General features: G+C 42.5%; 1 protein-coding gene across 1 annotated transcript in view; it reads right to left on the minus strand.

The window, feature by feature from the left end:
* Positions 1-13024, minus strand: part of csmd2 (CUB and Sushi multiple domains 2) — a 277838-nt gene that overhangs the window by 165559 nt on the left and 99255 nt on the right. The window lies entirely within an intron of this gene.

The following is a 13024-nucleotide window of genomic DNA, read 5'->3' on the forward strand; positions in this document are numbered from 1 at the left end:
CCCTCGCTTCAGCCCTGATATATCTGCTGCCTCCGCTCACTGCAGGTGTGTGTTACAACACAGACGGCAGGAAGCATCTATTAACTACCTGACTCTAAATCAACAGGGCTGCTGTACGGTGGGAAGAAATTAACTATATAATAAATATATCATCTGGCGAAACAGTTAAAGCCACAGTTAGTCACACCTTAATGCCATAACTCTGTGTGTCTCAGGGCAAAGATCGTCTCTAAATCTAAAACGCTGAGATCTATTATAGAACTACACTGTGAAAGAATGACTTTCACGCGCTCTGGTTTATGAGCAAACATATGTGGGGAACAAAAAAAAAAAAAAAAAACAACCAATAAAGGTTAATGTATAGGGAAACCACTATTGAAGAAGTCATTATTGGCTTTACTGAGATTTTTTTGACCTTCTTGAAAGGTTAGCTACAGTTTTGCACAGTCAATTTTGTGACAAGCGTTGACATGGCGAGAAAATCAACTTTTTCACCGTAAGTCGCTGCGACTGCAAAGCTCTGCCGACTGTTTTATGCTTAAGTTATCTGTATTTTTCCACCTGATGACAAACACCCATTTGAAAAGTTTGCTTGAGGCAAAAATGCCCAAAATTTCTGTTGCGAGGTCAGTTTTGCCATTTCCACCCTGACGCTATGTCAGCCCCTCCAAATGCAAGCCATTCGCCATGTAAACATGTCGCAATACTGAGAAATACCAATGATGTATATTTTTGTAAAGATGAGTTACCCAATTTTTGGAGGCCCTATTGGAGATGCTGGGAATTTAGCACAGGATACTGAAGAGCCAGCAAAGACAAACATGCAGGTGACCAGGAGGAATTTATGCAGGGAGATGGAACGTGATAAAAGATTCAATATATCTAACCTACATACAATATTGGAATGCTTTATTAATGCTAATGCCATTGGCAGCAGTTTCACCGATTACCATATCCAAAGAAAACTACAGAAAGAAGAAAAAATAAATACACCATGTTTTTTTTTTTTGTTTTTTTTTTAATGGTGTGGGAAAACAAAACCAGTCTACCTGCTAAACAGTGATCCATTTGAAAAACAGCTCTTGATGACCCCCCACGAAAATCAATTCAGTTTAAAACTACAGTTTAGAAGCGAAATGCATAATGCAAGGGAGGAAACAAATCAAGCTTGCACACCAATTATATCCCCGCGCCTATTTTTACCCTGGGCTCGTTCAAGACGAGTAATGAGGCTAATTTTTCAGCGGCCTGTTGTGATGATGTGCTGTGGGTATGTTGCATGTGCAATTGTGTGCATGAGTGCATGTGTGTATGATTGTGCATTTGTACAGTATGTGCTTACTTTTAGCAAATCTCTGAGGGAATTATTGGTCTTTCGCTGTCACTGGGAAAGTTACACCATACTGTAGGATATATATAAAATCTGGGTCCACGGAGGACATTGCAGTGGTTGCAATATGGGGTTAGACACATCATCTCCATCCTCATTCCCTCACCATGTGGATTAATGGATCCTTAATGGCCATAGTCATTAGGCTGGGTGGTCATTGACTGGAATGCACAGCCCTGGAGATTCTACCATAATAATAAAAATATATAGCCCAGTATATGGACATGAAGTACTTTATGAGCCTAGATCTGTAACTGCCGACTACATACAAAGTTGTACTTTTTTGTTTCCTATTCTGTTGTTTTTTTTTTTTTTTTTTTTTTCCAATTGCCTGTCACTTCTAATGAATGTATCAATTCAGGAAAGCTTCTCAGTCAATCCAGGTGGGATTTTTTTTTTTTTTTTTTTTTTTTTGGGAGATAATGACGTTAAACTTCACCCATTCACCCTCGAAGCCTGCCTCCATCCAGGGCTGCACGCTGGTGATACAATGACAGTCAAGGAAGTGTAAACACGCCTTAATTTCACAACAATTACCTAAAAGCCATAGAACTGGAAGTGCATAAATCATTCTGTTGACATGTACAGTACACACACACACACACAAACATGCGCACACACGTATTACCATATTAATGTCAGCATGCAAAGAGACACACTCATTTTTGGACAAACAACTTAGTCCAGAAGACACACACACATATTCAAACACACTCACAGACACACACTCAGACAAACACTCTGTCACGGTTCTAACCCTGTTAAATGACTAGTATTAATCACCTTTCTCTGTCTCCATGGTGATTATGAACACATTAATCAGCAGCATGTCTGCCAGCTGGAACAGAGTATGCCAGGCTCAACAAGGGATGGAGGCAAATGAGTGAAGAGAGAGCAAACACCGGAGAGAATGGACTTCTTCTTGTTTCTTTTTTTTTTTTTTTTTTTTTTTTAACATCACAATAAACAAGTCCATGCAGCCCCATGTGGAAGCAGCGGCGGATGTGAGGAGTGCAATAAGAGGAGCTGTTCAAATATAGACGAAAGCTGTTTCATTATTCCAAGCCGCCCACACCACCCTTCTGTGCCCCTCAGCAACATTTGTTTTTGAACTCTCACACATCAAGACAGCGCCTACCTTCTTCCGCCCAGTGGAAAATATCTACACATATACTGCAACTCCTCCTCAGGAAGGCGGATGGGCTCTGTGTGTGTGTGTGAGTGAGTGAGTGAAAGTGAGCCTGTGTGCGATGGCTTTGCCGCGAGCAAAGTCCTGGCATTGTTTGCGAAGCCACACTACAATTCTACACAGAATTCCACAAAGATAAACTTCTCTCCATTAAAACTTGCTGACGGCTTTGTCATGTGAAAACACACCCATTCCTCACTAGCTGGCTCCCTCTTGTGCGCACATGTGCATAAGCATGCCACCCTATTATAGGCTACATGTATCTACAGGCATGTAGCCACATACCCAAGGATGCAGAGGTGTGGACACGTACTCCACCACGACATGTGTTTATATGTGTATTTGGCTTTCTGTCTGTTGTGCAGTAAAGCACTAAACTTCCTCTTGGACTACTTCATTTTGGAGTCACAGCACCTCTGCTGAACAAACAAACAATTTTTTTTTTTTTCGTCTCGCAACATAGAACCATTAAAAGCGCACAGTAAATGGCAGTCATTTCATCCAAAATTCAAAATGGTGAGTAACCATAATGACAATGACAATGGTATCGCTCCCAAACATCAGTTAACTGGGACAGGGGCGGCCTAATAGCAGCCTTGTTGTTAATTTCCCTCTCATTAATATTGGCAGCCCAAGCGGGAAGCACTTAAGATGAATGGAACTGGAAGTGGCGGGTGGATGGGAGGGTGAAGTATTTTTGACAGCAACAAAATTTCTAATATGCATGTGACTGGACAAATTGTAAATGAAAATAAATAAAAAAAACAAAACAAAAACAAAATAAAAGGCAGCTGTTTCATCCCACGTTCTTTAGTTGGTGAAGGGTAGTGCTGGCTGTGATTTCAGATTCTCATAACTTACTCATGATATCAGTAAATCTGTCCTTACAGTCAACAGAAAAGTTTAAAATAATAAATATGCCATATGTACAAAAGTATTGGGTCACCTCCACATTATACTCACAGGAGCTTTTATAACATCCCATCCTAAATCCTTTGGCATTAATATGGAGTTGGTCCCCCTTTGCAGCTAGAACAGCTTCCACTCTTCTGGGAAGGCTTTCTACAAGATTTTGGAATGTGTCTGTGGGAATTTGCCCATTCATCCAGAAGAGCATTTGCGAGGTCAGACACTGATGTTGGACGAGAGGGTCTGGCTTGCAATCTCCATTCTAGTTTATCCCAAAGGTGTTGGATGGGGTTCAGCTCAGGGCTCTGTGCAGACCAGTCAAGTTCTTCCACACCAAACTCAGCCAGCCATGCCTTTCTGGAGCTGCTTTGTGCACTGGGGCTCAGTCATGCTGGAACAGAAAAGGGCCTTCCCCAAACTGTTCCCACAAAGCTGGAAGCAGAGAATTGTCCAAAATGTCTTGGTGAGCTGAAGCATTAAGATTTCCCTTCACTGGAACTGAGGGGCCGAGGCCGAGCCCAGAAAAACAAGCCCATAGTGTTATCCCTCCTCCACCAAACTTTACAGTTGGCACAATGCAGTCAGGCAGGGAACGTTCTCCTGACATTCACCAAACCCAGACTCGTCCATCAGACCGCCAGATAGAGAAGCGTGATTGGTCGCTCCACAGAACACGTTTACACCACTCCAGAGTCCAGCAGCGGCGTGTTTTACACCGCTCCAGCTGACACTTGGCATTGTGCTTGGTGATCTAAGGCTTGTGTGTGGCTGCTCGGCCATGGAAACCCATGCCATGAAGCTCCAGGCGCACAGTTTATGTGCTGATGTTAATGCCAGAGGAAATTCAGAGCTCTGCAGTTATTGAGTCAGCAGAGCTTTCACCACTTTTACCCACTATGCACCTCAGCACTTGGTGACCCCGCTGTGTAACTTTACGTGGTCTGCCACCTGGTGGCTGAGTCGCTGTGGTTCCTAAACGCTTCCACTTTGCAATAACACCACTTACAGCTGATGGTGGAATATCTACGAGGGAAGAAATTTCACCAGCTGACTTGTTGCAACGATCCATCCTATTACATTACTATTACAGTGCCATGCTGGAATTCAGTGAGCTCTTTAGAACGACCCATTCTTTCACAAATGTTTGTAAAGGCAGACTACATGGCCAGGTGCTTGATTTTATACACCTGTGGCAGTGGGACTGAATGAAACACCTGAATTCAGTGCTTAAGAGGTGTGTCCCACTACTTTTGTCTGTATAATGTATCTATCCGAGAGAATGCCTTGCCTGTTAATTATAGCAGCATTTTATATTATGTGCTCTCTGATTGCGAATAATTTCCGTCACTTTTTTTGTTTTCATTCATAGTATCTCTCTGTCCTGTCATCATGTTCATGCAAAATGCATTTCCTTAGAATCTGTGGCCCAACAGTTATGCACAGTACTATGCTTGTTAACTAAATATATCATAGCACTATTTATAAATACTTTAAAAATACTTCATGAGACATGCAGAGGGAAAGGGTCATAATCTTGTGCGCCTGGATGCTAGGGAGCTAGCTTCTGTGCTATGCAGCTTGAATTTTTTATTAGCAATCATTTTCCTGGGATTAAGTAATTAGTGAGCAGCAAAGGATCCAGCAGTTTTCTACGCAGCCCAAATTTTGCTGTTTGCACTGCTGTGTGCACATCAGTGTAGGAGCTAAGAGGTTAAAAAGAAGGCAAACTTAGTCAGGTCAGGACACAGTCAGGAGATTCTGGTATTATCTTGTTGCAATATAAAGCCTAAACACTAAAATAGCCTACTTGCTAAAAAGCAACAATCATCATCAACATCAACCCCTTCATTATTATCACCATCATCATAATATAATGACGACTAAAATATAATTACAACTAAACTAAAATGTCCACTTTCATCTGACATGTTTAAAAGGTTGTTGTGAATCAAATATAAATCAAAGTACAATTTCAGTTTCATCTCAAGGGAGTGGAGAAAGATTTCAGTAAGCAGTTAGCAACTCAAGATAAGAAAAGATCTTTTACATACCTTTTCCACCAAAAACGTTCTGGTTCTTGAACTGGTGCGGTTCAAGATTTTTGGGACACAGGTGCTAACTAAGGAACTGGCCCACATTTCATTTTTGGAGTGAAACCGTTGCACCATCGATGGTGGGCCTGCACAACAGAAGTAAATACTGAACTGCAGCACAGAGCCCGACCACTCATACCTGTTAGAATGATTAACCTTCATAATCTGAGCCTGACTGTGTTCAGATTGAGCATAATAAACTCTAAATTATGCCTTAGCTGGTGGGATGATTCTGTCCAGGAGAAATGAGCAGGATCAGACGGGACATACGAAAGTGTAAGGGAATCTCTTTTTGGTGTTGTCAAAAAAAGAAAAAAAAAATCATTAACCACTATTTTCAACCAGACTACAAAGTTTCTTGGTGTTTGTTTTTATCTTTCCTTGTAGAATAATACATGCCCACTTGGTTCACAATTGAACTACTATTTTCTGGTTCCCGCTGTGAACCAATTTTTCTGTTCAGGAACCCACAGAAAGGGAAAATGCAAAGAACAGTTCAACATTTGGTGCACAAACGAGTACAGAACAAGTTCTTTGTTGGTGGAAAAGGGTTATTATATGTTCTTGACCTGAATCATACCTGGTGCTTAGTATGTCGGAAATATGTTAGAAAATGGTGACAGAAACAAGCAACCATTATTATTATTATTTATTTCATTTTTTTTGCAGGTTCAAGAGCATATGAGTTCCGCTGTATCTATGGCTCTAGAGACTACATTATGGTAAAAATATCTGCTTTCATGTGCTTGATACCTCTGGGCCATCAGGGCATCAAAGACCCAGTATGCCTCAGCTTTTCCATGGTGAACGTGATTACAGTAGCTGTGACAGAGTCCTTGTGCTGGCTGTCAATCAGCATCAGTGTCTCTCTGGCAGACAGACAGCCTGCAGTAACAGTCACACTGGGTAAAATATGTTGCTGTCCCAGAATAAGAGGGACACGGACAGGAAATGGAGCTGTGCTTTGGTCAGTACAGGCTATCCTGGACTGAAATTGGCCAAAGTCAGCCAAGGAAAACTAACAAAGGGCTGGATGTTGCCTCTATCGAGTGTATTTCCCTACCACTCTCCCTTAAAATACAGAATACACTATGAGTTTCTCCTGGTTTCAAAGTGGTTGCTGCACAGTGGTTGAAAAGCAGCAAGGAGAAATCTCACTGAAATTTATCCTCGGAGTAAACATCCCGGCTATGTTTTCAATCTCACATTTCACAGGCTTATTCCTCATTACTGTATGTTGTCGTGCTGATGGTCCCTTAAATTGAAAGTCCATTCGCTTGTCTTACAAATGTCTTATAGTGCTAGGTAAAAAAATAAAACGACGGGGGAGCATTCTTTATTGCAGAAACAGCGGCAAAATAAAAGTTTACAGATACCAATTTTAACTTGAGGTTTATTGTCTCTGCTGGGTACTTTGACTCAAATTCTATTTCGGCAGGAACTTCCTGCCAGTTACAAAAGTTATTACCTGAAAAGAATAAGGTGGCTTTGCCTGCAAAAAATAATGAGCGGTAGAGTTTGTAAAGATGGATTATGGTCTCAGACTGACAATACATGTCTTTCAGTGGGATATGAGCGCTTCATACTGAACGGATCTCTGTGAACGGTGCAAAAAAAGGGAATGGCTGTTACTTGTTTTTGAAGCCACAAGACCTGCAATGTCTTTCCAATCACTGTGGACTATGTGACAATATAAGTCTCTAAGTGTATGTGTTTATACTTTATGTGTTAGCATACTGCAGGTAATGAACATAATTAATTTGTTGTTATTCGGCTTTCACACACGAATCAGTGCTGGGTCACACAATGGCACACTGCTATGAGAGTCTTTTATATTTGAACAAAAGCGGCCAGAAAGGGTAATTTCACCCTGTTGGCTCTCAACTAAATATCCCGCTACACTGTCTAGACAATTTGGAGTCTGGCATTTGCAAATGATAAGAGATTCAACAAGTGGCAAAATAAATGACCCAAGGCCGATCACTAACCTTCAATTACGACACAGCTATTTCAGGGGCGGGAAGTGAGAGGATTTTATGTTTATGTTTTGGAGTTTGAAATTGCAGGGGTGCCAAAGCAAAGCTGATCTCCAGATATTCGGTATAACCCAGATATGAGAATTTACTCCTTTTTGCGCGTTATATAATATCTGTCAGTAAATAGGATGCACAAAGTAAGATGTCATGTTGTTATATCCATTAGAAGCTTAGCATCTGTTGACAGAAATGGAGGGCGAGAGTGGAACCAAACTGGGGTTGCAGAATGCATTATATAAGATGTATGTGCGTGAGAGGGAATTTCTTTCTCTCGTCTTCCTTCCTTACTTTGCTCATACAGAAAAATCAATCACAGCAAACAATCCCATTGGACTCAATTAGCTACAGTTAAACAAATGGTGTGACTTCATTGCCCTGCCCATGAGTACCTAAATATCTTCCCACTAAAAATACATCTCATCTGAGTGTCTGAGTGTGTGTGTGTGTGTGTGTGTTTGTGTGTGTGTGCTCGTGTGTTCACACTTCCGCTGACTTGGGATCTGCCAGGGAGGTCCCTGAGCAGCAGTGTGTGCTTGATAATTAGCCTCAAATTCACCACTTCTGTGAGCACACGCTAGGTTGGCAGAGGGAGGGCTGCCTCAGGGAAGGGTGAATGCTACGGGTGACTGTCATCTCCTACCCCTTCTCTCATGGTGCAGCCCAGGAGGTCTTACCCACATCTAACTTCAGAGCAATTATTCCCTCTGTAAATAGGATCTGATAATGAGAGTAACTACAAATGCACATCTGCGCATTTTGGAAACATTTCGATACCGCATGTATGTTACTGTACCGCTCTCTTGAAAGCTGCACAAGGCAAGAGTTTTATGTGTAAACCACAAACTGAGGCTGCAACACAGAGGAGCAACTCATCCCGCCCCATTGAGGTACGGGAGATGTACCTGATTTGCCCAAATGAATCTCCAGAATCAGGTAAGGACCATTCTGCACCCACAAGAAGTGATAAATCACGACTTTAGAGCAAAATACAAAAAGTGTCTCCAGCAACATCAAGTGTTAACTCAATCCACAGAGAGCTAGACAGACCATTGTTAGATCTTTTCCCTCTCTCATCTTTTTGGTATACTTTGATACAAAGTCATTTCATGGGCTGGGTTGGAAGCAGTGTGCTATTTGCATTTTACCGATGTCATGTTGCAAGGGCCATTTAGAGCCACCAAAATCTATACTGGCCTTGTGTAGCCTTAATTCTGATAATGTCACTATCCAACAAGGTACTTTTCTGCATTTGTTTTCCTCCATACTGCATATATACTAACCATGCACATACATTTTCACACACCAGCATTTGAGCTATAAATTGTAAACTAAGATTTGCTAAGCTGTAAATCTGTGACCTACTTATTATTATTTGTTTTTACCATAAATTGAGTTGTATTCATTTGCTATACATGGTTATAATCTATATGTGTTGTATTATCATCTTTATCGTATTCTTTGCTACCGCAATGACCCAAATTACCCACAAGGATCATTAATGTTTCATCATCTCTAATCCAATCTAACTCTGATATTGAGCGTCTAATGCATGACTGAGGAGCAATTTATGTTCCACTGTGCATCCTCATCTGACCCGCATAAAACAGCAAATGTAAATTATTGTTATTGTTAATCTGCACGCAGTAGCCATCTGGTACGGTTCATTGCAGGAAAGTGCTGCTCATGTTAGGTAAAATGTTGACTGCAAAACATATTCACTAAAACAACTTTCAGTTACACTCTTGTAGACGTCTTGTACTCTTGTAGCAGCAGTCATTTTCTTGTGTCGTCAGATGTGGCAAATCCCTCCAGTGTGACACACAGAGACGATAGCATAAACCATGAAATTTAGTTGCAAATTATTGCCTCTGATCTGACTACCCTCTACGCATTACTTAGCTTCCTCCCTGTAAAACGTCCTCACTTTCTGCTCATTTCTTTCAGCAGCCTCCCCGCAGCTGCTTTGGTGTTTCTGTGGTCCTTCATCCTCCTCATCTCTTGTTAAGCTTTGTACTATGTCCTCTCTTCAGCGCCTTCCATGTCCAGCGCCACTGTTTGCTGTCCTGCATCTCTGCTCCTCTTTTCTGTTTCCCCCCCTCTCTTCTCGCACCTTTGATGTCAGGGCCACGGCTAAAGCCTGAGCTAATCTGCTGTGGGGCTCCCTGGGCCCTGACCAGGCCAACGGGTGGGATCAAGAGCACGACAGAGGGGCAAAAGGACAGAGCAGGAGGCGGAAGGAAATAATTGAGGATGGGAGAGAGGAGCGCCGCGGAAACTGTCCATTCTGTCAAGTCAATCAGCCTCATATTCAGTTTTAACAAATGGAAAAAATCTGCCAACTGGGTTAAAACTTCCAATGCAGTTTCACTTGTTTAAGGAATTGCCATTTGAAGTGACAATACCTTAAATAAATAAATAAATAAATAAATAAATAAATAAATAAGGCAAAATATTAAATTATTTGATTGTTAAGATGGTGCATAGGTGGCAATCCCCAAACTGAATGTGGACTTGTCACACATTATTTATAGTATAACTGAAGGGATAAATAGAGTAGAATGTGTTATCACAGGCTGAGAAGCCCGTAGAATAGGTAAAGTGCCGTGTCAGAGGATGCATTGTTATGGGGGATGGAGTGGGGATCAAAAAGCAAGGTGAGAATAGAATGCAGTAATAAACTGGAGAAGAAAGGAAATGGAGGAGGGCAAGTGTAAAGAAAGACGGTGTCAGCTAGCTGTATGGAGTGAGAAGGGATGCTACAGAGGAGCTAAATGTATTAACTTTGGTGTATCCTATAGCCAGCCCTCCCATCCCCTCCCCGTGGCTTCTACACCGAGAGAAGAAAAGGCAGAATAATCCCTCGGCAATGCTGACGATTTATCTGCCATGCTCTCATGGCTATGCTATTTATAGTATATTAAAGGGGGAAAAAATCTCCCTGCCTTCACATCACCTCTAATATATAACATGTAAATACCAAAAAAAAAAGTTAAAGCTCTGAAAATCGAATGAAGTCTGGAGAAAAGGGGGAGTCAAACAAAATGATGGAAAAAAACAAGCAGTTAACAGCTTTTTGAATCAAGGGTTAGCATTAAAACACTTCTGAAAGAAAAAAACAAGCAAATACATAATCAGGCAACACATAAAATAAAAATTAAAAGTGCTAATCTTTTGTTGTTTTATCAAGAAAAGCACATTTAAGTTCAGCCTTCGTTTTAATTTATGCTGCATGGAGAATTCATAGCTGCATAAAGGAATCAAAGCTCCCTTTCCCCCCGTACGTACTGTAGGTAATTACTCAGAATGTAATTGCATTCGTTATGATAGAGCAAATCATGAATACAATGGAGAAAGTGGGGAAAAAAACCAACACACCCTTGTGCTGACCCAGTAGTTTCACAACAGTGAAAACGAGCTGCGTTTCACAGCGATACCCTCGCCCTACATACATCTTGTATTTCAAGCAGCTCAGCAAAGCGTCGCACGGCCGCCCTTTTCACCGTGTTGCTTAGCACCGTTTGATCATCCAAGTGTGCTTACTCAACATCCCCTCCCGCTTTAAGTACTTTTCAAGCCTGGTATGGGGCCATGTGACACATCACTCAAAGGGAAGATGGCGAGATGTGTGTCCCGGACGGCAAATTAAAGACAGGTGGCACGGCAGGGAGATGAGCAACTGAGCAGATGCAGGTAATGATATGAGGTGGGCACTTGAGTGGCGTTAATGGCCGAATCACTTGATTTGAGGGTCAAGGGAGCGCAGAACATTGTGTTGACAGGACTGTGGCCCGGCAACCCAACACCGCAGTGTGGATGCATCTCAAACACACACACATGCACGCACACATCAAACAAAGCACTCCCTTATGCTGTATCCCGGGGCAAATCAGTGATAATAATTAACATGACAGAGCAGCGTGAGCACACACAGAGGGGAAAGATCCCCACGGGTCACTGTTTGGACTCAGGCCTGCAGATGTGCCGGCTCCGCTGACCAAATCAGCAGCTCTGTTGGTGTCTGCTTCTGTTTATGCATCTATTTGCACATATATGAGACGGCGTAACCTGTATTTATCCATATATTTATGTGTAAGCTGCAGCCTCCAAACCAGGCTTTCTGTCAGAAGATCAGCATCACCCCTGAGTGATCCATATCATCCATGCAAACAGTGCCCTAATTAGCCACGCTAAGACAAATCGCAGTGTTTTTGCCTGGTTCACTGGCCACAGCACCTTCGGTAATCCTCCGTTATCGCGCAGTTGGGGAGGATAGCGGAGCTAATAACACCGTGATATTAGCAATGCCGATCTGCACGCGATAGAGCCAGGCAGCGCTAGCCGCTAATTCTGTCTGCATGAGCCCCAGACCAGACTAATCCCTATTTTAATTATTTTTCCTCCTTTCCCCTCCCTTCCCCCTCCCTCCATGTCACTGTTCTCTAATCAGCCCATGTAATTAAAAAACACGAAGGGTGGCGGGCAGGCGGTGATGGTTTAGTAAGACAGAACGGTGCGGTGTTTAAGAGTGTGTGGCGTACATTGGCAGGAGGGTAAAAGATCAATTGACCTGTAGGATCACTTTGTCTGCGCGTACGTGTGTGGGAGTGTGTGTGTGTGTGTGTGTGTGTGTGTGTGTGTGTGTGTGTGTGTGTGTGTGCAATTCTGGCATTTGAGCTGACACTCCACAGCAACTTCATGAGAGGATAAGTTTAGATTCCCAAATTGTGTGCTAGAAAAAGAAGCCGAAGAAGAGCTACGGGGGAAAGACTGAAGTGATTTTCTGTCTGTCTCTCTGTCTTTGCCCCTGTCTCATTCCGTCTCTAGTGAAAGTGGGATTAAGAAAGATTGCACAGCAGCAGGATCAATACAATGCTGACATCCCTCTGGCACTCTCCAAAAAATCTCTGCCACGCACAAACCCCCTTACAAAAAGCGGGATAATAGATCGCATAACCGCTCTATCACTTTATATTTAACTAAACCTCCCGTGGAGCCGCGGCCTCATCCACAATGAGGCAAATTGGTTATTTACCAAAGCGCTACGTGAACTACCGCCGCCAAGCCACAAAACCAGCTGTCCAAACTAGGCCGAATGAGTTTTAAATCAAGACTGAGGGTCACTTTACCTCCGTAGCCTCGACAGAGAAGCTAAAACTTTTTACGGCGAGGGCCGACATTGGCTGTCACCCTTTGCCTCCCCTCGTTTATTGATGCAGTTGAGGGGAGTTTTTATGGAGGTGCACCACCGTGCGGCCTGTAATTGCCGGTCAAGGCACGATCACCAGAGTTCATAAAGGTTGCTCTGTAAATATATTCAGCTTGGCCTGGTGTCACCTCATATGAAAAAAAAAGACAGCCTCTGCCTGATGAATGGGAAGATAAGGGGTATACACACACGCACACACAC

Source organism: Myripristis murdjan, chromosome 11 (assembly GCF_902150065.1).
Source record: "Myripristis murdjan chromosome 11, fMyrMur1.1, whole genome shotgun sequence".
Taxonomy (NCBI): Eukaryota; Metazoa; Chordata; class Actinopteri; order Holocentriformes; family Holocentridae; genus Myripristis; species Myripristis murdjan.